General features: G+C 34.1%; 1 long non-coding RNA gene across 1 annotated transcript in view; it reads left to right on the forward strand.

Annotated features, from left to right (window-relative positions):
- LOC112946023 overlaps positions 1 to 23,879 on the forward strand; it is a 48,376-nt gene that overhangs the window by 4,387 nt on the left and 20,110 nt on the right. Inside the window, exon 2 of the long non-coding RNA XR_003249120.1 lies at positions 101 to 206. This is a non-coding gene — a long non-coding RNA (uncharacterized LOC112946023). The remainder of the gene's footprint in view (positions 1 to 100; positions 207 to 23,879) is intronic.

Raw genomic sequence — 23,879 nt, forward strand, 5'->3', positions numbered from 1 at the left:
TTTTTTTGTAAATCTGTTCTAAATAGAGATAAAGGAAGGTTATGTTTATGTTTTATTATATTTTGGTAATTCCGAATTTTATACCTGTCTTATTAATCAGGTGGAATTAAAACTGCTTTGCAGAATAGTAATATAAAAACTGAAATCAAACTCTCTTCTGAGCTTCTAGTCAAGTTGAATGTTAGCCAGCTAGAGGTAGGTATCAGGTAGGTATCGTTTCACCTTACATTTAAATTCTTACTCCTTAAAAGCAATTGTTGGGTGTTCTGAATTACAATACAGGTATTGAATCCTGGCCAGGAATTATGATCAGTGAGCAGCACCAAATGAAGTAATAGTGAAGAGCTCCATAACAGATTAAGCAAGGAAAATCAGCTTCCTATCCACTGAGGGGACAGGGTTATCACCACAACCCGTGCACCAGCATTCTTCCTCCTGTATTATATATCAGCCCCTATTGGATGTCATATTAAAAACTGCAGCCAAAACACCTTCCATTTTTCATCTACTAGTACATGAAGGAAACCATTGGAGGCTCTGCAGAGTCATGAAGTATTCAAGGACTAATGTATTCATTTTTTTTTTTTTTTTTTTTGACCATGTGGCCTTGCTAATGAGTATAATCCTGGTTAAATAGAAAGGTATCGATTGCCTCTCACAAAAACTAGAGACAGTGTTTAACACAGAATCGCAGAATGGCTGAGGTTGGAAGGGACCTCTAGAGATCATCTAGTGAACCCTCCTGCTCCAGCAGGGACACCCAGAGCACGGGGCGCAGGGTGGCATCCAGGCAAGTTTGGAAGATCTCCAGAGAAGGAGACTCCACAACCTCCCTGGGCAGCCTGTTCCAGGTCTCTGGCACCCTCACGGTAAAGAAATTCTTCCTCACCTGGAGATGGAACTGCCTGTGTTTCAATTTGTACCATTGCCCCTTATCCTATCACTGGCCACCACTGAGAAGAGTTTGGCCTCTTCCTCCCTGCATTCTCCCCTCAGGTATTTGTGCATGTTGATAAGATCCCCTCTCAACCTTCTTTTCTCTAAACAGGTCCAACTCAGTCTCTCCTCGTAAGTTAGATGCTTCAGTCCCTTAATCATCTTTGTTGCTCTCTACTGGATCCTCTCTAAAAGTTCCACATCCCTCTGTCCTGGGAAGCCCAGAACTGCACATGGTATCTGTCAAAAGGATTAGATTTTTGAGGTTCTTTGGACCTAATTCACCTTATTTAGAAAGAACCTGATTTCATTAAGATTTAGTGCGCTTTTCATAATCCTTTTCCTTATTCTAGCATTCTTCCTCAGTATATCATGGAAAGTTAATATACCTGTCCCCATTATACATATAAGCAGAAAAATGCACAAAGGTTAATCAAGTCACTTGAAGATCCCAGCTATATTAGTGACAAAGTCAAGAACAGAACAGGGGTTCCTGATTTCTTTACTTGTGCTTTAATCAGTAAGTGGAGCACAACAGAATGTCAATTCTATCAAGTTACATTTTCTGTCTTTCCAATTCTGTGCATGGACAGGGCTAAAGACATAATACACTAATCATAACAGATATGTAAATTAGTGCTTCTGTTTTGCCCTTCTTTCTTGTTCTTCCTAAATGTAAATGTCTAAGTATCCCTTTTTTTTTTAAAAAAAAAAAAAAGGAAAGATATTCTACCTGTCTTTGTCTTTTGGGGGAAATTTTATGCTGATGGTTTTATGCAAATTCAAACAAACAAACAAAAAAAAGAAATCTATTCTTTATAGGTCCCTGAAAGTAAATACAAGATTTCTTATATTCTTAAGCAGGCACACTTCCCAGTTTATGATTTAATCTTACTACAGGTCTCACTTCTTTTTAGAAGAAATTCTCCAACCAGTTTTAGAGCAGAATAAATTGTCTGCATTGTTACACCTAGTATTAGTCAAATGACTAATTCTGAATTTAAAGAGCTGCAGAGCTCTATCGTTACAGATCAAGCATTTTTCTACTTTTGACTAATCTATGCCAAGGGGCAATTAGTGGTCAATGGGAAAAATCCTATTCCATTAAATGGTATCTCTGGGCTTCTAAAGCCCATTTCATGACAGACAGTCTCTTTCAGAATTTGAATAATTTCATTCTTGAGGAAATACATTTTGATGAATGTAAATGACCAGTTCTGTTCTTTTCTTTTTCTTCCCTTCCCACGTCACTATCATCTTAAGGCACCATTCTGATACATTGGTCTGAACAAAAAAACGTTGGCTGTAAATACTATTCAATACTGAGCTATTGTATAAATTATGTTTCAAATCGTTAAGCTTGATGTATGTATGATTGCTATGTCAGTCTAAGACATCTAGAAGGTGTCATGTGGAGGATGAGATTTAAGAATCTTAAGAGATTTTAAGAGACCTAAACCTAAAGCTAAGTCTTTAGTGAGCTATTAGCATCACTTTTAAGAGAAGTACTTTAATTATGTCTTTTTTCCTCCTCCTAATACATATGCTTATTCCAGATGCCTTTCCCAAGGCTTTTCTAATATATGGCCAACATCAGATTTTATTCCAAGTAAAATAATTTATAATTTTTATAAACAGATTGTGACTAATGTAATTTCGATTAGGGTATACTCATACGCAGTCAAAAAAACCCTGTGACTTTGCTGTTAAGATTTGAAGAGTCATTGTGATGGTACAACATGAAATACCATAATGTATCTCTTATACTCAGGTAAATTTGACAAGCTATCTGAAGATCCTCTCCTTTGACAATACTTTGAGGGACATGCAAAAATTGAATCAAAGAGAAAGTAAAATCTGAACGTTTAAAATTTGTGTGTTTTCTCTTCCTTTATGTCTGTAATGTTTTCCTACATCTAATGTATTTTAGCACTTTGTAATTTTTCAGTATTTTTGTAGCACCTGTAACTTTTCAGCAGGTTTTCCTGATCAACTACTCTTTTAATTTAGATAAACTTTCACACAAGAAAAAAATGTTAGCAATCTTTATTGTAACCTATTTAGCTTCTCTTTTTACTCATGCATACATTTATTTGGTTAAATTTAATAATAAGAGATTTGAAGAGAACTCAGTCAATTTTTCATTGTTGTTTGTTCTTACATAACACTTATTCTCTTTTCCTTTTTTCTTTTCCTTTTGTTTTTGTTAAATCTTAAATCCTGACATGTTCTAATAATAGAATCAAAAAGAGATGTATTGTTCTTACAGAGCATTCTTCCATTCTTTAATTATCCTTTAATTATCCTTTAATTATCAGGTTATTACCTTTTCTGATATTCCTTAAAAATAAGTTGTTTTACACATTTAATTAATATTTAGAGGGATAAAATAAGTGGTCAGATATTGAAGGAAGTGAGTGGATAGTGTAATATATAAACAACTTGTGTGGTGTTATATGGAAAACTTGATAGCTTTTTAGCTTTCTTTTATGAAACATTTTCAATAAATTCAAATTTAGAGTGTTGTATAATAATTATCTTCTTACTTCGAGCTATCTCACCCCTTTTATGCCTACTAGGCTTCAGTGTGGTTTTAGGAACAGCAAGAATGTTAATAGTAATTCATTGGAAATACTCAAGCTTTTGATTAGGCCCATCCCTTAAACATATATCTACTTATTCATTTAAAATTAATTGGATTTCAAAGGTTAGATAATGTTATAGTTGATGTTAGTTAATGTTAAAGCTTTTATTTTAACAGGGATTCTGTTGTCATATATACATCTACAGCTTTTGTGTAGTAGAATCTTCTGTTTGGAGTTAAGAAAGATGATTTTTACATAATACCTTTTGTAAATATCATGTCCAAATTATATTATCTTTTTTTGTGTGGTCTTTTCATACTTAATCTAAGCCAAAGTGATATCATTGTTACTGCTGATAGACAACAGTCTGTAAGTTATCTCTCATCCTCTGAAAAACTGAGCAGTGAAATAATTTGAAACTATATTCAACATTTTATATAAGTGCAGAGTAAATCACTAAAATTAATACTTAGTTAATATCAGAATACTTCCTGCAGTTCATTTCTGGATAATTTTAAAGATTACTATTTTTTTTTCTTTTTTTTTTTTTTTTGATCTTTAAGTAATCTCCTTGTGCAGCTTTGTTTTAATATGATGGGCAGTTTCAGGAAAAAAAAAAAGAAAAAAAGGAAAAGAATAGATAGTAGTGCTGAGATTTGTACTCCTCTAGAGGCTTGTTAAATGGTGGCGTACAGAGAAGGAGAAAAAGAAAAACATAAGTCTATTTCAAAATATTTTTTCAGGTAATAAAATTCTTTTAAACCTTCAGAGAAATGTGTGTTGGTGTAATTCTAGTGCAGAAATGCAATTTCCTGCTTTATATAAAAGAGGATTTTACAATGAAGTTTCTATAGCGAGGTGTTTACCATCATAACAGTATGTTTAATGCACTAATCTTACTTTGGTTTTTTTGGTTTTCTTTTTTCTTTTTTCAATAGTATCAGTATTTTGTCATTGTGCTCAAAAGGTTAACCTGTAGTTATCTTCTCTGTGAAATATTTATTTCTTCGGTTAAAATTAGTGATTACTTGCCTGCCATAATTGCGGCTGTAATTTATAGGATTATATCAACTAAAAGGATAAATGAAGGAATGGGGGTGTTTATTTACAATATACATAAAAATACGTTATTCTTTACTTGAAACACATACTTTTGAATACTCACAATGTACAAATATAGAATATCCTGACATTTTAAGATTTTTTCTTGGGTTTTTCAATCATGCCTTTTTTATTGTGCTTCTCTTTTTACTTCAGGGAGGATACTGCTAGGGGCATTGAATAGATCTTAGAGCGTGTAAAATACATAAAGAGCAATTAAATCCTAATAAATAATTAAAACAGAAAAGGTCAATCCTTAAAAAAAAAAAAAGGTCTTCAAAGATTTGAGAAGAAAAGCAACAACCAAACAATATATCAGGCTGTTCATTTAGAGGAACGGTCTACATCACTTCTCTCTCCTTCTCCTCCCAATTCTCCCCCCAACTACTGAAAGCCAACTCCAGATGCCTCACATGTAACTTGAACTCAATGGAGATTAATATGTATAAACACCTGAGGGGAGAATGTAAAGAGAATGGGACCAAACTCTCCTTGGTGGTGGCCAGTGACAGGACAAGGGGCAATGGGTACAAACTGAAACACAGAAAGTTCCATCTCCTGGTGAGGAAGAACAACTTCCCTGTGAGGGTGTGAGAGCCCTGAAACAGGCTGCCCAGGGGGCTTGTGGAGTCTCCTTCTCTGGAGGTCTTCAAAACCCGCCTGGTTGCCACCCTGTGCCATGTGTGTTCTGGGTGTGCCTGCTTGAGCAGGGGGGTTGGACTAGATGATCTCTAGAGGTCCCTTCCACCTCGACCATTCTGTGGTTCTGTGAGATGCAGTTTGCTGCTGTTCATTTTATTACCGCAGTACAAAAGCTATGCTTCCCCCCCCCCCCCAGCTTTTCCTTCTCTACTTAATTGCAGGCTAATAACCTCACAACTGTATTTTTTGTGTGTTTTTAGTACAGCTTAATAACAGGAAAGCAGGGAAGATGCAAAATCATACTATCATAAATACTAGTTTTGATTCATCACAGAACTATGCACCTTTAAATGCTGACCCGTTTCAAAGGTAGAACTTTGGAAACTTATTTGTGAGACGATCTGGCAAATCCACCCATTTTTTTTTTTTCTAAAATTTATACTCTTGGCCAGAAAAGCAAATTCAGACTTTTATTTTCGTTCCCAAAATTTGATTCAGAGCAAAAGTACTAGGAGTACCAACATGAATCAATTTCAACTGTGGCAACAAGTTTACACTAGAAGAGATTTATAATATCAGTCCTTACAAATCATATAAACTCAGATAGGCTTAGGCTTCAAAGTCTTCATGGCCTTTCTTATGTCGGAAGAATTTTCAGTCTGCTTCTAGCTCTGAAAGACTCTTCCAGACTTCAAAAGTTTTGTTTTGCTTTAAAGCTAACATGATAGACCTTTGTGCCCTTTTTTTTTTTTTTTTTTTGAGAGCATTAGTTTATTTTCTGTTTTTTTTTTTCTCTAAGTCTGCTAGAATATTCAGTATTATGTCAACATTTTTTTCACTGGCGGGCCTTTGTCACTCTTAAAATAGACTCATATATTTTGTTTGGAGTGTTGATATCAAAATAATTGGAAAAAATCCCACAAAGACTTAAGAAGTAGAGTGCTTATATCATTTGTCAAATATTGCATCCAGATAAAGTCTTTTAATGTCAGAGATAAATTACAAGGTTGTGTATTCACTGACAGTTTTTAATTTTAAACATGGTGAAGTGTATTTTTCTATGAAACATTAAAACAAAGATTATTTTAATTAATCCTGTACAAAAGAAATTTCACACTCTTTTCTAGGCAAAAAAAAAAAAAAAAAAAAAAGGCTCGTGAAAATACTTCTCTCTCCTTCCTGACTAATACAGCATGTGTGCTTCAAAATATGAACAGATTGCAAATAGATGTCAAAACAAGATCTTTGTTGAATGTTGTAATTACAGATTAAATCAAAAAATAAAAAAAAAAATTAAAGGGAAACTTGTGCATAAACACATCAGGCTGAGCTTCTTTTCAGTAACCTATGTTTTACTGAATTCTTGAACTCCTGGGTACCTCTGTGCCTGTCTCTGTCTGCTCAGGCCACAAGACCTTGAGCCCTATCAGAATGCAGAAGCTAGATTGGTAGCACAGGCCTATGCTGAAATATCCTGGGTGCTTATGAATGAACCTGACTACTTACGAACGAACCAATAGGTCCATACGAAAAAATGGCCACAGAAGAAGAGGAGCTACATAGCACACATTTGTGTCTTAGGAAGGACTTACAAAGAGCTTAACTGACCTTGGTTTCTCTTCCTCCGTTATCAGCTGTGTCCAAGGGTCCTATAGTGTCCAAGTGTCCAAGCCAAGCTGAACTGTATGTGAAGAGAAATTCAGCTGAATAGCAGTAATAGTTATCAGACTGAAGCTGCACATGGAAGGAATGCCTTTATGCATCTAAAGGGAAGTAGAAAATATTACATGAATTGAAATCTCGCATGACTTTATTTTTAAAACCTCATAGGAAGATACTGATATGAGGAAGGTGTCTAATTTATGATTCTGGATGTGTTATTGTTAGACTGAATATCGTAAAAGGCATAAAGTTATACAGAACTAGAAATTACAAAAAAATCTCTTTGTTAGAAATCCTCTAAGCATGAAAAATAAAGTTCTCCGAAGAGATTGAAAATTTTGTATCCTGAAGAGCTGATTGTTTCTGTAACTTTATTCTCTGTCCGTTTTGAAGTAATACCAAGTTTGCTAGACTGAAAAAAAAAAAAAAAAAAAAAGGACTTTTTGGGAGATTTTCTCTACTTAAAGTGAAATAAACCTTAAAATCTGTTCTGAACAGAGGGAAATAATTTAAAAACTGTCAAAATTCTAAAAATAATTTCTAGAAAAATATTTTTCTGGGTCTAGCACTGACATTTCATAGGTATTTATATTAAGAATACTCATTGAAAGTATTATTCAAATCTAAACCACTTAATCCACTTTTTTCCTATATTTTCCTTTGACAAACATGTCTAATTATGAAAAATTATAATTTTTGCAAAATAGTACTTTGTACAGAAAAATATGTAAAAAATTGATTTTTAAGCAGCTCTAATTATGTCATAAGAAAAGATGAAAACCACAACACAGAGTTGCTGATAGATAAGTGATGCTGATGAACTTCTGTGTTTGTATCAGTTTCTATCTGACCATCTGAAATCTGTTTTCTGAGCCTGCTGACATGGACAGGAAGTATTTTGAAATAGGCTGACAATATGTTGGAAATGAAAAGGCAAGTATGCAGATGGGTTTCACTGTGACAATTCATTTTGTTTTGTATTTATTATATGTAGTTTGTTTTAAGAGTAACCCCAGAAATTTTGTGGCTGAATGTTTAGAAATACATTTCTTCACCTTAAGAAACACCTTAACACCTTAACAAATTTAAAAATATATTTAAACAACAGATTTTTTTACTTATTTTTATAGCAAATAAAATGACATTCTGTGGCCTCATGGAGATCTAAAAGCCTAGTTTCACCATTGAAAAGCTGAATTGAATCTATGCCCTAAGAAGTTTTACTCAAGCAGATGCTGCCAGAACATCAAAAATAATAAGCTCTCTGCTAACTCAGTTGAAAGATTTAGCTACCTGAATATTCTGACAAGAACTCGACTCACCATGGAGTATCCTGGCTAAAGATAGGCCTCCTAGGTAGTGAGATACGCAGTTTTTTGGCAGATAGACGGTAATTTTAGATTGCCAGGGAGGATAGACTTTTGGAAAGAAACGTCATCCTGGGAAATATGCCTGGTTTCTGTCAGAAGATTCAAGAAAATTAACACCTTTGTGCACAATTTAACAATTTTGCTAAGTTGGCGCTTTCTGATAGAAAAACATCAAATAAAAATATTCATTTAATCGTAAGTGTTCAAAATTGAAAGAGAATCTGAAAACCCCACAATGATCTATTCCTTTAGAAACCTGTCAACGTATGACTTTATGTCCAAGCAGTATCTCTGAATATTGTCCTCACTATTGACTCAATTATTTAACTTTAATGAAGTGTGTTACCATGTATCTCAGATTATCTCTAATAATAAGTTATTAATTAAAATATCACTTAACCATCAATAAGACTTTCTATAATAAATTACATTTTTCACTGTTTCACACTTTTTAACATGTGGAAAATGCTTGCAAAATAATGAGTATTTCAAAATGCAAGTAAAATTACAAGTCTCAGAGTTAGTTTTAGGCTCCTTGTAAGCAGTATTAGAAGAAAGTGAAAACTTGTAAATTATTAAAGTAAAAAAATCTGCCATTTTACAGGAAAACATCTGAAAGCAAATGAGACATACATTAACTAATAATGCTGTAGAAGAAATATTTGTTACAACATCTTAGCTATATGAAAGTGAGACTAACAGGGTTAAAAAAGTCAGCATTCACGAAAACAAAACAATAAACATTTAGAAAAAAGCAAAGCAAAGAAAATGGATGGCAGTAAGTCACTGGCTGTTATATTACTCCTATTTATACAGTAAAGGTATTAGATTATCTTTACTGTAGGTTATGTAGGCCCATTAGATATGGGCCTACAAAAGAAATGAGACTACCAAAAAAAATTGTAATGGAAAGAAAGTTTGGACATGCATGTTAATGCTTTTTACTGTGTTAAAATAACAGTTCCTTTTCATGATATTTGAGTTCAAAGATTTTGAAATGAAGGTCAGAGTGTGTATGTATGTGGTATGCATGTGTGGGTGCCTGTACATGTGTCAGAGCCCAGACTTAGTCTAGCTCTGAGAACAAAGGTTCTTTTGGTGCTTCTAAAACTCTGAGAATTTATGGACAACTTAGATACCTAAAAAGCTGTGAATCTTCTATACTGTCATATTTACCATAGCTCTCTGAGAAATCATGGACTATTTGCTATTTTAAATTTGCAGATGCTCAGATAACATTTTAAAGAATCACAAGGAATAACAGAAAAGGTTTTAAAAAAGATCATTTTGATACTAGAAAACAAATGCAGAAATTAATATGTCTAAAATTTCATATTAAAAAAATCCTTATTTTTAAGTCATTCTTTTGTCTTTTCTGAAAGCTTAGCTTATGTATTTTCCAAGTTTAAAATCTCTACTTGTCCATTAAGGGAAACAGAAAGTACAGAAGTCTTTTTTAATAGATATGCATCGATGGTTGCAGTTAGTGAGGAAAAGAACATTGAGAATTTCTTGTTGCTCTCTGTTCTTAGAAAATTTACACTTTTTTTAGACCATTGACTGAGCTTCATATGTGAAATTACAGCAATTTTTCTGGCAAGTCCTTCAAAATCATCTAAAAAGCACCACAGTTTTCTGACTGCAATTAGATATTATTCTTCCATTTTTAAAACTGAAAACCTTTTCTTCTTTACCATTTCTTTTTTTCTTTNTTTTTTTTTTAACAGGAAAGTTCTTCATTTCTTCACATCCTGAAATACTTTCCAATCTTTATATTGTTTCATTTATTGTAACCCTGCATTTTAGGAAGCTAGACATTTGCAGCTCTCAATGGCTTCTGTAACTACAAGAACATTGCTGTAGAAGTGTATCTAATCGGTTCTTCCTGTCATTGGTTTGGGAGGGACTGTGGAGACAGTGAAATTACTCCTCACATATAAAAGCTTGGTTACAAAAGATCCACCAAGAGTTTTAAAGTTTCACTAGCACACTAGTGAAAATGATGAATATGCTTTAGCAATCCTTAGGGGAGTTCTAAATTTACAAGTGACATCCATTTTGGATGCTCTTTCACAGCAAAATTTTTAAGATCTGCGCCTTTTGAGGTCTCTTCATTATGGCAAAAATAGAACAGTAGGTGAGCCTTGACAGCATGACTTGAGCAGAGCACCCAATGGCTTATCTCCTAAATTTAACCACGTAAAGTTAAATATCTTCTTAAGGCTAATGTGATATGCTTCCTCCATGAGGCTCTGTTTTTCTCAACATTTTTCAAACATTGAATTTATCTTGTCCATGCAGAGACCTCCAGGGAGATAAGACTTATTTTCAGTTTTCATGCTCATTTTATTGTCAAACCATCCCCTAAGTATCTCCAAGGATTAGCATTTTACAGATGAATTGTGTTAAATCACCCAGAATTCTTATTTTAGTTTTGATTGTTGCCACAGTTGATGTAATAAAAAAGATATACTTTTTGACAAATATCTCATAGTGAATGTAAAAGTATATTACTCTCATCAACAATGTGTCATCATTTTAGGGCTTAAACCCGCTAACTTGTGTGCTGGTTGTGTGTAAATTGTATGTATGCATAGTCATTCTATTTCAGGATTCTGGATCATTATATATTACTTAACTTTGTCCATTTGTATTGAGGCAGTTTTGAATCATGTTTATACTAAGTGTCACAACTAGGTTTCAAGGCTTTTACTGCTAAAACAGGTGAGCATTGAATGAGTAGTATTATAATTTCTAGAATATGTGAGATCTATTTGCCTGCAGGTCTTCTTCCATCTCTTATCTAGTTCAGAATATGATAGACCTCATCTCTGACTTCATATTAAGGCACAAGGGAGTGGCAGAAAAGAGAAACAAAACAGTTTGTTGGTAGTTTTTCATGCATAAAGCAAGTAATCATATAACAATTTAGAGATCATAGAGAGAAATGATTATATATTATTTAGGAAAATTATTAAAAATCATAGTTCTTCCATGAGGCTTTACCATCTAAGATACAGCACTATCTGAACAGATAAGACAAATTAGCAGGTTAGAGTGAGAGGAGGAAGATTATTTTTACACAACTTATAACCTCTGAGAGCAATCACAATATTTAGATTGTAGTTTAGGGATAATTTGTTTTGATCATCACTTTCTTAAATATCATGTTTCTCAGCAATACATATCTTTCAATTTGTATGTAACAGGTAGATGGAGAAACTAAAAAACATAGAACTTACCCTAGAAAGAGATATCAAGGTCCCTATTTTTGAATATATTTAAATTGCCACATTTGCAAATTATTCATAGTTCAAAAAGGACAGTCAAACTATATATATATAAAAGAATGCCTGAAGCAAATCAAGTTCAGAGATTTTTTTTGCGATGAAAGTGTAAATCCCTGCTTAATATTATTAGATAGAAGTATAAAATAGACTTTAAATGGAGTAATTAGTACAGTATAAATAATCACCTCTAAGGGTTTCTTTCTTTTTTTTTAATAGACCAACACAGATCAAAATTACTCTTTCCCTCTTCCCTCCCAAGGAAAGGTTGAACTAGAAATTCTTACTGAGCCCTACAGGTTCAATTCACCTGAAAAGTAGCTGTGACCTTTTGTACTGTGAAAATCTATGAAAAGTGGCAGGTGTTGTGACGGTGGCAGTTTGACCTATTCAGCTGCAAGGTTACTTGGCATGCAAAACACACCTCTGTTATATTGACACAGGCCAATCTGGTCCTGGAGAGGGGAAAGGGAAAACAGAGCTGTGTTGTGGGAAAAGGAAGAAATAGAGGTTTTACAGAAACAGCAAAATTCTTAAATTGAAGTAAATGGAACCTAGAGCATCTCAGTCTTTCAACAAAAATATACTACTTTAGTATTTAAAAAGTCATATGTAAATTTATACGTACATCTGCATGAGTGGCTACCACTAACAAAACAAATATAGAAATGGGGTGCAATTAGTTGCCATTATATATATATATATATATATATATATATCCCTGATATTAAGCACATCAAAATAATGAGGAAACGCTTTATTCATTTAATGGGCCTTTACAATAATAAACTTGCTTTTTTTTGAAGTACAAAGGCAAGTCCAAAATTTATCATGGATTTTGTGCCATAGGTAATGATTCAAAGCAGCTCTGGTAAGCATGACTTGTGGAAGTGCTTTCCTTTTCCACCTTTCCCCTTTGGAAAACAGTGAAGTAAAGGATTCTTCAGGAGTTGAGACTTTTCCTGTTGTTTATGTATTCTGTCCTGCATATTATACATTTTAAACAGCAGAAAACTCCATGAAATTCATGCAGGTTTTGTGAGCATAATGGTCATATGATTATTGCTATTGGATGTACAAATACTATAGCTGCACACCCTGGTGTGTCTGTTTGCAAAAGCTGAAGTTGTAAGCTTTATCACTTAATAGTACTTAGCCTAAAAAGGTTAATACACTATATACTTAACAGTTATAATATTCCTAATTAAAGTACTGATTTGGAAATAAAGAGAAGGAAATATTTTCTTGTTGTTTTGTTTACTAGAGCTCTCAGTTCTTTTCTGTACTCCTTCATCATTATGTGGTGCCATACAGTATTTTGATCTATATTGCCATTCCGATTTATCTCAGTAGAAAAAAGAGTAACTATCTGTACTAGATTAATTTTGACTCTCATTCATGCCTGAGCCACTAGTTGGGATCACAGCATTTAAATGTTTTTCCTGCACATGATTAGTCTAGTTCTAATAGAACTCCCTGCTTATCTAAAGACAAATATTTTATCTAAAGACTTACCTAAAGACAAAAATTCCAAACAAACAATAAAGAAATGATAAGGAACTGGTTAAAGTAATGCAGTGTCTATGCACAAAAAGAAAAGAACAGAGAAGAGAAGCAATTTTGTTTGAGCAATACTGTTGTCTCTATATAATAGTAATCACCTTTCTGTCTTAATGTGCTTTTTGTTGTGTATTTTACCACATAAAAATCTTGGAATTTATGATCATTGAAAATACAGGAGAAAGAAAAAAATGCTGTAGAGCTCACCAATAATAATAATAACAATAGAGTAAGTAGAAAAATAAAATAAATTCGATAAGTACTTAAAAAAAAAAAAAACTAGGTAAGTAATTTTAAGAAATCAACATAATCTTTTCCAATATAATGTAGATAAAGTAGTAAGAAGTCTTTCCCGTTAGAAAAATCAAACTAAGAGTTAATCATACATCTAATTTTTCCAATTATGGTGATTTACTTAAATAATTATGTTAAACTTCTAATAAGTAAAAACCACATAGGATAATTTAAAGTGATTTCTTACAGTTAGATTAGTTTACAATTTTAATGTGGTAATATTCTCGAAAATTTTTGATGGTAAAATTTGATTAGGAAGAAAACCTTTCCATTACTTGCAAATGCTTCAGTCCAAGAAAGCTGTGTTACTCAGCACTTCATTTGATATTTCTGGATGCAGACTGGAAGTAGTATATAAAGCACAAATAAAAGAAAATTCGCCTGTTTTTTGTTATGACTGGAAGCTGTGGAACTTTTCACAAGAAAAACTTGCAGCACTAAGATTGCTGGCAAAGCTGTTTGGTTCTGCATTCCCCTTTGCTGACATGTGAAGAATCAATGTGTTTCTAGCTCAGTTCTCTTTTAGCAAGAGAAGTAGTAGAAAAGCAAGAAAAGTAAGCGACAATGCATTAATATAGCCAAATACAGAGAAACCAAGAGTTTTTTTTCTTTTTTTTTTCTGAAAAACATACATACTTAGTTTAGTTGAAGCCATAAAACTCTAAAGACAGCATTTGCTGAATATTATAAATTATTTAAGGTGGTGATTTGAAATAAGATGATAATACTTTCTAATATAGTATGAGCGCTTCCCATTTGTTAGTACAAGTTAGGTTGTTTTTATGTAAGGGATTCTAAAGGTCTCTGAGCAAAAATCAACAATGGAGTTCCTTCCTCCCAGTGATTGGTACCTCATTGCAGTATATTTCTAGTATCCTAACAACTCTCACGTGTGACTTGAGCAGTGGGCCTTAATGCAGGATCAGATACTGATGGAACCAGCTATTGCATTACTAAAACCTTGTGTTAGGCCTAGTTAGGCTGAAATAGGCTTATGTCATACTATGAGCCAACACATAGACCTCCTTATCATCCACTTTTGTGTAGGGTAGTATCTTGATCTGGAGTATCTTTTCTGAGAGTTTCAGCTAGAGGAATTTTTTTTCTGCTGTTTTTTATATTGTTTTGGGGGTATATTACTAGCTTATTGAAAGAAACTACTGTTATGCTTTAATACAGAACTAGCACAGTGACGGATATCAAGGATGACTTCACTGCTTTGCCAAGGATAATATTCTGATAGGGTCTATGTTTTTGACCACCTGCAGTTAGAATGAGGCCAGTGTATAGTACTAGGTAGCATAGTACTTATATTGTAAAAGATAGTCTTCACTTAAAAAGAGAGAGAACCGTATCACTGGTAAACCTCTATATAGATACTTGGATTGTAAAATATGCTAAATTGTAATGTGGGTGCTTGGTATAAATGATGGCCAATTTTGACAACCTTTCCTCAGAAATACACATCTTAAAAAGTCTCTAGCTCCAGCAGAGGCGTCAGTATCCTTTTAGGTTAGTCAGCGTTTCTTAAGATTCATGGGCAGGAAGTCCAAATCTTCAACCATTGGAAGTTCCTGACGAGAAGAGAGACCTAGACAGTGAATTCCTTTAACTTTCAGTTTCATAGGCTGGCATAGAGACTGCTCTTGCCTTTGAGAAGTTCGTCTCAGCTTTCTGGAGCTAATCAACCAGTTCTGCTCCATGAAAACTGCACATTTTTAATTTGAGTGTTGTCATTCAGTCACTACCTCCAGAAATTTGAACTTACCCATTGAAGAGTGGGAGGAGAGATTTAGTACATTGGGAAGGATGAAAGAGGGTTTCATTCACAGAGCATGGTTTATTCCACGGGGTGGCAGGAATTCTTGAAGAAGCTTGAGAAGAAAATAATTTTCTATAGAACCTCATCTATGCCTGTTTTGCAGCAATGCGTAAGAGTGATGTGGATGGTCATATCCTTGCCATGCCCCATGCCTGAAACCATATAAAGTTGAAGAAAAATAATAACAATAAAAAAAGCACTGTCAAACTGTGAAAAGAAAGTATATTGGCATTTCCTTGTGGAATCATTTTACTGAGAAAGCAAAGTCCTCCTATTTTTATGGAGGAGTTAGGCTATGTTTAGTTTATTATGTCTACAAGTCTAACTTCAGTTTTAGTAGATGTACATTCCGTGAGGAAATAAATCTGATTTTAAAGCTAAATAAAAGAAATTAAGCATATATTTAATTGTTAAAGTACGTAAACCTTTTCATGTTCTTATTTTTATCACCATAATAGTACTTGCCAACCTAATTCAAAAATAAATCATCTCACTGTTATACACATTATGTATCACATATTAATCCTAGTATGCAGAAGATTTACATTTAGTTTTAAATTCTAAATAATAAAGCATTGAAATAACTCATGAACCCAATTCTATGTCAGATTAATGGTACTATAATTCAGTGTTAAAACAATTACAAGCACTTAAAATACCAAGTGTTTGCTGTGGAAAGGAATAGATCGGAATTCTGGAAATTCTGTAAACAGATGAGTAAATGTTTAAGTAAAATAGATTATTCTTCTTTTACGTGGCTGGTGTAAACTTGATACTGCTTGTGAAACCTTGTAAGATTGTACAGTAGGTAATGATTATTTTCCTTTATTTTTACTATTATTATTATTATAACTACAAGTACATTATCTAGATTTAAATCTTTGTCTTCTAACAAATACTCTCTTTCTCTCTCTATGCTTCATGTTATTTGTCTTTTCAGCTATATAAACATAAATCATTCTACCGGACAGTACCAAAAGTCCACATAAATTCCTATAGAGAAGATTCCTACTTATCATTTGGTTCTCAGGGGTTTAGCTTTCTGAACACAATAATATTTTCTGCCAAAATATTTGTCCCCAGTACAAGTATTTATTAAATGCAGCAAATGCTTTATCAAAAGCTGTAACATTAAGAAGAGATTTGATATGGCAGGTGAGTTACACAATGTCCTTTCTTGGTTTAGCCTCCCCAAAGTGCAGCAGAACTAATAGCAACAGAAAACCCACAGAGAAGATCTCAATTAAATGAAAAATCAATTAAGATATTCCCAGGACTAGTATCACTCACCTATCTGTTGAATAAGAAAACTTATGACCATTTAATGGAACTTCCTTTGTTTATATATTTCTGGAATGTTATTATTGCTGTGTGTGATCCGACCAAAAAGAGCCAAAAGGGTAAAAGTTAAAAAAAAAACAGATTAACACTGCATAATGTATTGACAGTATTTTCTTGGGAATTGCTAAAATATGTGTATATTTCAGAAATTATCTAAAAGATGAAAGGATGATATTAGCTCTTTTTAATATATGCATTGGCAGTGGGAGATAGTCTACACTGGAAAAGTGACAAAGCATGACATATAAGCCATGCAAACATCTGTCAAAGTTGTGGTCCTGGTCTTTATCTCCCAGAGACGTTGTGGATATACTATAGGTGTATGTGTTGCTCACAGCAACTAGGTAGTTAATGAAAAATGTGCTTCACTCTGAGGAGAGTTTCTTTTGTTTAGATGGATGAGAGAAAGTTTTGAGAGTGATTTTAAGAAGGAGAAAAATAGCTTTTTATAAAGGATATGAAGGATTCCTGGGGGAGCCTTGTAACACAGTGAAATCGCTAATAGATAAGTACAACAATTTCATTATTAATGCCAAATGATTATAATATCCCACTAGATTATATTTAAAAAGCTGATTTTACCTTTTTAAAAAATCTGAGAAGCAGCAAAATGTTTAATCCACAAAGATCAAAATATCTCAAATGGTAGAGAACAATTAACAGGAAGCTTGACATATTGTGGTAGCCACATTAAATATATTTTAATGTAAGTTTTTATATTCAATTTTTAAGTTTTTAACAGGCTTCATATAGCCTGAATTTTTATTTAACCTGTAAAATATAGAACAGATGCATTATTATGGTCCAAAATATGGAATATTAGGCACATCATAAAACAAAGCACTAATAAACACTGCACAGCACAAGTTGAGCTTGACAGACGAAATGTAGTCTCCTTTTGTAACTTGATCATTGTTCCTATTTTTAGCAATTAGGATTTAAGCACCTGCCTTGCTCCTTCATAATTTCAACATCTGTGGAAGGCTTCTTGTGTTTTGTCATTCACTAAAAGGCCATAGTGATCATTGCTGACTGCTTCATTTATCACTGTAGTGCTTGGTACTGCATTTTGAATGGATTGATTCAAACATGCCACCTAGCTAGGATCTTACTTTCAGTTCAATAGTTAATTTTATGCATTGTCTGAAATGTCTTGCTTTATAGTACCAATAAAATCATTTTCTAAGGTATTTATCATGGCCTAAATAATAAAATTTTAGAGTAGGCCTCACCCTTTAAATTAAGATATGTTCCTCATTTTTTTCAACAGAAACTGAAAACAGTGCACAGTGCTCCTCTAAGGAGTATCTCAGTTGTTTGAACTGCAGTGGTTAATTTACAGCAGTAGTCAGGATTTCTAAATTGCAAAGGAGAAACATGTGCACTATGGCACTGACTGATAATAAAATTCCTAATATGTTTCCTCTTTATAAAAATAAAGGATTTCTTATAACTTAATTGACTTTGTCATCTTTTTTTAAGCTTCTCTAGAGGCTGCTTTTGAAACCTTGAAAGTTTGCCTGCAGGCTGCTGCAGAGGAGACTCTTTGTATATTTCGTACCACAGAAAGATACATATTTTTTTAGAAATATATAATGCAGCATTTTATGCTGAGGTGAACGTTTAGAAATATCATATAAATAATACTCTAAAGTGGGAGTATTTTACTGCCAGGAAGGTTGAGGATATGGGAATTTAAACTCATTAACCTTGAAGAAATTTATTTTAAAGTCTATCATTAGTTTCACAAGCCAGTCATTACAATTTTCAGTGCCATGAAGAGCCTTTTCAGCTGGGGATTAGAGGAATTCTGTATGCTAGAGAAAAAGAGGTAGCATTCTCACCTACTCTCTGTCCTTGAGCTCTGGTCTTTTAAAACCTTACTTATGTGCTTATGAAGACTGTTTTCATAGTTAGTTTGTCAGGTTGAAGAGGAAATATTTTTCAATATATATTGAAGATGGAAGTAGGATTAAATTAGCATTTGTTAATGTAACACTGTTCCATTTTCTTATGATATTTAGTCCCTAAACTTGTGAACAATGTTTGGTCTTTGACATTAGTTAGTGTGTTAATGTTACTCGGTTTCTTTGGTTTTATATTAACAGTATCAATTCTTGCTATGAAAAGCCTCAAAATTGTGGCAGTTTTTTCTTGGATTTTTTTTATACTAACTTCTTTAGTGGTTCGTTATCAAGCTATTGCAGATATAATCTTTCTGTATGCCTCATGATTCCAAAGAAACGAGAGGCATGAAAAAAGTTCCAGTAGCAAGAATCACTGAATTTATTTCATAAGTCAGGGAGTAACAGTCTTGAATATATCCTTTCATATATTTTCTCTCTCCTGATGCCAGGATGGTAGAATGTGGATTAAGAACTAGCTGAAGTTAGTTCTAGATTTACCAATATACAATCTTCAGAACCAACCCTAAATACGAGCAAACAAGAGTAAGTTAAAATGTAAATGGAGTTACACAGTTGCACTCTAGTATGTAAAGGTCACATTGTAGGTCTGTAGGCATCTTTTATTAATCTTTACTCCAAGATTTAGTCTTCTGAGAGAAAAGGATTAGAAAAGTAATTCTGGAGGAAGATTTCTTCCCAATATTGCTATTGCAAGAAATATTTCTTGTCTCATGCAATTGATCACTTTGTTTGACTTGGCATTTCTTTAAAAAAACCCATTAGGACACCCATTTCCTGGCTATGAGTGACTCTGATACCCTCTGTATTATGGAGACAGAGAGTAGAAAAAGAACTCATCAAGAGAAAAATTATAATCACAGTTCTGCTGGTTTTTTTTTCCTGAAAGTCTCTACATATATGCGTTAAGAAAAATATGTCCCCAAAAATCTTGGAGAGGGCAGTCTACCTCTTGTGTAGGGAAGTACTTGTCCCTGACAGTAGATCCCTAAAACCTCTGGAGGGCTTTAAAAACTCTGAGGTACAGGCTATGAAATAACATGAATACCAAAAACAAAAAAAAAAAAATGAAAAAAAATCACTGTAAGTAATGTGCACTCGTTACATAGTAACACTCATTATTCAAAATAATCAACAGTCACTCAAAAACAAATCTGAAAAGGCAGAACTTTCAAATTATAAGTTAAACAATAAACTTGGTGATTTTGAAATGGGGTTTGATACTTTGCTGAATCATTACAGTACTAGCAGAAAACTTAAGAATATTTTGAAATCTTGCAATAGAAAATATAGTGATTCTTGTTCCCTTCTACTTCTAGACTTATATTTGATCCATTTTCATATTCTGCATTTTAGAATTATACTTCTGTGAAATGACCTTTTCCTTTCCCTCTCAGATTTTTTCTTAATTTTCTTTGTGAACATTGCTTTCTTTCTTCCAAGTTTAATTTAGACACATTTATTATCTTTCTTTTTCTTGCTCTTGCTTTTCTTTTATCTTGGCAGAGTATCCTAAATCTCTGCTATACACAGGGTGTTGTAACAGTGTACCATCTGATTAGTTTTGTTTATTACCCGATAAAAATCCTAGAGTTTGACCTTTTCCTGTAAATCGAGGTACAATATATATGATTTGTATGCTTGCTTTTTTTGTTGTCTCTTTGCTGGAAGCTATGGCCAAAGCATTTTTCAGTGATAGGTTTGTTTGTAATGGTAGTTTCCTTTGTTTTTAATGTGAATTTAAAAAAAGAACTAAAGGGTATGGTAGAAAGCTTAGATGTAAATCACCTTTGAAATTTCCTGATGCTCATGAGACAAATGCATTCATACCCAAGAAGGACGATTCAAGAACATGATGATTTTCTATAGCACCCAAGCAATAAGCTATAAGGACCTTAGCCATATGGCAATTAATACATTGTCCTGTGTCTTGACTGGACAGCCACCGACCTTGATTTAGGCTACCTTTAGTTTATATTGTTGTGACGGATATGCTCCTTTCCCAGCTCAACCTGGCCTGTACCTTACATGCAGCCCTGTTCAGTTGCTAACCACCAGTGATTTATCTAATCCTGGTAGGCGCCATCATTCTGATTTCTTCTGCCACTTAGACTCAACATAACATTCCTGAAGGCTGCATCCCAAAGGGGCGGTAAGGCTAATAAACTAGCCAATGGGCCTCTGAAATGAAAGAATGACTATAAGTCAATCATCTTACCCTATAAATATGTGGACAGCCAGAGAGCCCTTTGAGTTCTCCTGACACGGCTGCGGCCTGCACAGCAGGATCTCCCCTTGAGCAGGGACGCCTCTCAAGGTTACTCCTCGAGCTTGAGACACCCCGCTTCCCACAACAGATTTGTGGTAAGTGAACATAGTGCGCTCTCTTTCTTTAACTTTACCGTGTAACTGTGCACAAGAACCGTTAGTCATAAACCGTTGACCACGTCTGGGACTAGGATTGGATCCAGCCGCACCCAGACTCTTCTCAGAAGGAGCCTGGAAAGTAAGGGGGTCCAATCTGAACCTCGTGACCCAACGGGAGGGTATCCCAAGATAATTGTGTATTATCTTGAGCCTCTATGCAGTGAATAATAAGTGACCTTGCCATAGAATCTCGTGAAATCATTGTCCATATTAATAAATCCTATTATTATTTMTTTCATATGAGTGAAGTGCATTTTGTCACTCACCCCTGCCACCACTCATTCCGTGACAATCATATAAGAGCAATCTACAATAGACATGTTGAACAGTCATTAGAAGACAGAAAATGGTGAGGTTGGTAAAGAAGAGTTAGCCTTTACACTACTTTATATTGACTCTTATTTTATATTTCAAATAGGTATAGCCTTTACATATATTCTTCCTAAACTTTTTTTTACTTTAAATTCTATTTTCTAGCAGGGAAAGCGTTAACCATTTTCTTGGCTCATCAGCTGAACATTTAGGAGCTAAGTTCTGTTATTGGCTACTTTTATTTCAAGGAGAAAATTTAGTCACTTGCTAACTCACTAAACTCACCAGTCCTCAAAAATGACTCCATAATTGTAGCTTGTTCCACTTAAAGGTAAAGTACATGTATAGCACCATAAGTTTTACACCTTTTCACAGGTTACACCTTGTGTAACCCTTTTATTTTCCTTTGTCTTTGTACTAAAGCATCATGACCCTTTTCATTGTATTTTTACCTTGGAAGACATAAAAGCATAGGACTGGAACAAACATGCTGGATATTGTTATTATTCATTGTTAGCTATTACAACAATCATGTGATATAATCCCAGCTATTAAAACAATCATGTGATATATTTCCTTTAAGAAGACAAATTCCGTATTCTAATTAGCTTGCTCTTTGCCATCACTTTTGATATTCTCAGAATGTGATTCTGCTGATAACTGAAAACTTTCTAGATTCTGAACTAAATTTACTCATAGACAGTATATATGTTCTTGTGCCAATGAAGTTCTTTTTTCTGAAATGATTCTTCTCCTTCTCTAGTCTTTGCCTCCCTAAATACTTAGATCAGCAATCTTGTTCCACTTAACTTTCATTTTGCTTAGTTACACAAACCTGCCATTTTTTTTACACCAAAACATTGTTTAGCTTTATGTAGCTCACATGAGGTAAGGCTGAATGGTGTATATGTTTTACTTAGCTGAACAGAGAAGTAAATTGAAGGAAGATCCACTGACAAATCGTGAACTGACTTCATTTTTGTCTAGAATTCAGGTCTGAGACATTTGTAGAATCTTTTTTTCTGGGTACTTTCTGTGAAAAAAATAGGAACAAGCAGAACAGAGTGAATGAATGTAACTTCTATACTTGAGAAGAGGTACTAGGATGAAGGCACTGTTATGGAACAGCTGAGAAGGTTCATTGCCGTGGTAGAAGATGAAGGAAGGAACCTCTGTTTGTGGTGGCATCAGAGCCAGCTGAATATGAAACACAGATATGCATCAAGAGGAAGCAACAGTCAATAGCAGTAGGAGACTCCTGAGAGGAATAGAACCTCCACATCTGCTTATCATACTTGCTGTCTGGGGAGATTTGTTGCTTGTCAGGGACTTGGATACCAGATGTTACAAAGCAACTGCAAGGCTTGTCCAGACCTTGAATAAAACTATTCAGTTCTCTTGGCTGCTCCTGCACATGGACACCGGTTTTGCTGCTAGGGGAGATGTCAAGTGTACATATCAAGAGTGACTACATGGCGCTAAAGGTGAAGCACATAGGGGTCCAAGTGGTATCTCTTCAATCCTGACAGCAAATAAAAAAAGTCTGGTTAGGATCAGATAATCCAAAATAATGTTGATAACTTCCAACAAAAGCCATTTTTTCTCTTTTAATACAAAAATGCATTTCCTACAGCAATTGCATCTTTTTCTCTCTACTCAAGTTACATATGCTTTTTTTTTTTTTTTTTCACTTTTTCTGTCCTCTCTTTAATATATCCAGAGCAGAGACCTTGTCTTCCAATAAATACCTCAACAGAAAGTATGTATTAGGTAGTTTGTAGACATTCAGGAATGATGTCAGATATGAAAACTGACTGAGTCAGAGGATTAGAGGATTGTGATCAATGGCTTGACATTGTCAATCAGCTGTTAGAAATGCATACATCAAGGGCCAGTGGTAGGACCAACCGCATTTAGTATCTTTATCAGTGATCGGTATAATAAGCCAGAATTCACCCTCAGCAAGTGTATAGATGTTACTATATAAGGAGAGATTCTGGCATGCCAAATGGCAGAATTCAATTCAGAGGGACCTTAGAGAAACCTGCCAACTTTGACAATCTATTCAGTTTTAGCAAACATTGCTATGTTGGGCAAAATAATTCCATTCATCAGCTGGATAATCAACAGGCTGAATAGCTATGCACCTGGATATAGTTATGACTCTCTCTTATAATCTGTCAGTCCTCTATATCATGAAGCTTCTAGTAGTCAAAGGTGGTATCTTTGTGCCCAGGTGTGTCCTAGTAAAAGTGATGGGGAACCTACAGAAGGAGAACTAGGAGAACTAGAACCAGCTCCTAGCAAAGTGAAGCAACAATATCCTGAAGGTTTTATCCTCCTTTTTTTTTTCTTTTTGTTTCTAACAGAACTTGGAAGATACGTGATCTCACAAGTGATAGCTCATCTCCATTCCAAACCTTCACTTCTTAAAGGACGGACTAGCCTAAGCTGTGCTTGGAGGAATTTCATAGAATTCTTAATAAAATATAAATTCCTGAAGTAAATACACTAAACACCAGCCTATTTCAAAACACACTGAAACACACTGAAAACACACTGAAAACAGTGTGACCTGATGGATGTGAGACTACTCTGCCAGTTAAGATAGGCCT

The sequence above is a fragment of the Nothoprocta perdicaria genome, unplaced genomic scaffold (assembly GCF_003342845.1).
Source record: "Nothoprocta perdicaria isolate Ctin4 unplaced genomic scaffold, notPer1 scaffold_2, whole genome shotgun sequence".
Classification (NCBI taxonomy): domain Eukaryota; kingdom Metazoa; phylum Chordata; class Aves; order Tinamiformes; family Tinamidae; genus Nothoprocta; species Nothoprocta perdicaria.